The sequence below is a fragment of the Zerene cesonia genome, chromosome 26 (assembly GCF_012273895.1).
Source record: "Zerene cesonia ecotype Mississippi chromosome 26, Zerene_cesonia_1.1, whole genome shotgun sequence".
NCBI lineage: Eukaryota > Metazoa > Arthropoda > Insecta > Lepidoptera > Pieridae > Zerene > Zerene cesonia.
The window spans coordinates 3,915,782-3,917,794 of NC_052127.1; positions in this window are offsets into that span (position 1 = coordinate 3,915,782).

Consider the following 2,013-nt stretch of genomic DNA (forward strand, 5'->3'; position numbering starts at 1 on the left):
CCCTCTCCCTGCCCCTGCCCCTGCCTCTGCCCCTCTTCTACCCGCTAGACTGACACACAACTATACGTACTGTGATCGATCGTGAACGCATCGCGAGTGCCTCGGACTACAGTGTAGACACACTTGCTTAGTGCAGTGAACGCCGCCACGCTACGAGTGTTCGGATTTATTTTTTTATGAATACAAAACTTCCGTGGTACATTGATTGTGCTCGGCCCGGCTCGGCCGTCGCTCGCACCAGATTATATGAATTTTCGATTTTATGAATCTCAACAGTTTGTAAATGAAAATTTGATAGTGCAATACGCGTGGGATGCTTTTAATTTATTTCGGAAATGTGATACGCGGCGGTGGAAATGCGAGTGTTCGACTTAAGTGTTCATGTTTACAATGCCACTGGAGTTTTCGATGAATTTGCGTGCGGCGTTGATTACTTTTTAAATTAGTGAACAAACGATGTTACCATTCACTATAAAGCACTCAGTTTTTTTTTTTTATAATAAGTTAATTTCTTGTATGGAGTATTTTAAGAGTGTCTGTACGAGTATTTACCGGCGTAGCTCGTATAAGAGTAAGCCAAACGCGAGAGCCTTAGTTTAGTAATAGAATGTATGAATATTGTACAAAAAGCACTCTTACTTGTAGGCACATTGTTATAATAGAATAAATACCCGAGAGATATAAAGAGTAAATTCATAAAGTTTTAAAAAGATATTTTCATACGTTTTTGCACGACTCGTAACTTCGTGATCGGTAAAGCGAACCGCGATGTAGTTTTAATACGTTTTAGCGGGAAACAGTCTGACGGAGTGATCTTTGCATTTTTTTATTCTTGAATTTAAAAAATTATTGACAAGATGGCGGTTTCCCGCGTAAAACGGACGCCGCTATTACGATGTAATGTTAGTGTTTTTATGATTAAGAATTCACGACCAATAATTGTAATTTAAATGTGACATAATACTTAAATAATTTCTTAGTGAAACGATGATAATCGTGACTGAGTGTTTCAACAGTTGTCTGTTTGGGCTTCCAGTATTCTAAACAAAACTTGCTTTGATCCATTGTTGTTTATTTCTTGTGAATGGGGATGGGGCTGACAGAATACCGACATCTCTTACCTTCTCGCTCTAAATCCTGTCTGTCTTACAGGTTTAGAGGGAGACGGTATGATGTTACGTTTTCCTTTGCCGTATCTTTATTCGCACGCATTATATCAATTTCCCATTTCAGTTCTTGCTGTTTATTCTTCAATTAATGAACTCAAAACCAGTGATTGTAATTATTAAATGCAATTTATGATTTACGCACTTTATTTGCACTGTACATAGTGAATTGAATTTTGGAAAAGTTAGCTTAAGTAGTCATAGTATTTATTATTGCAGTTTAACATTTTTTAACAGTTTTCGAGGAATTCGTGTAGTCATTTTTTATTAACAATTTTAACTCTTTTTTTTTGTACATTGCGTTAGATGAAATTCATATTATTATTTAATATATGTATGAAATTTTATTTTGCGGTTCCTAAGTCTGAGATGATACAATCCAAAGCAATAATAAGTGGATGTGAATCGATTTATTTCTATAGCTATAAAGTTTTTAACCCTTTACAGTGTTTTAAATTCTTACTCGAGTCATTCTTTTTTATTGATTCCCATTTCCCGCCATTATGTCCCGTATAATTTGACATGTTGTCAATACTTTAGGTCGAACAGTGATAGTGCTACAATACAAAACTGTGTTAGTGCGTACGTAGTATAATATATTTGAGAATATTTTATAGTTAAATATAATGAATTGCCTGATAAAATTGTGCCCTAAAACATGTGCCGTGGTTAGAGCTGTGTCTACTGCATTGTCTATATCATATGTATTTTTTGTTTTGGTATACGTCCCGTTCGAGTGACTGGACGCTTCGCCGGGGACGTTATGAAATGTTTATAGAAATAATACGTCGCTGTTATTGTATTGGAAACTACATGATATTTACTATATTTTTTAAATAGTTCCACT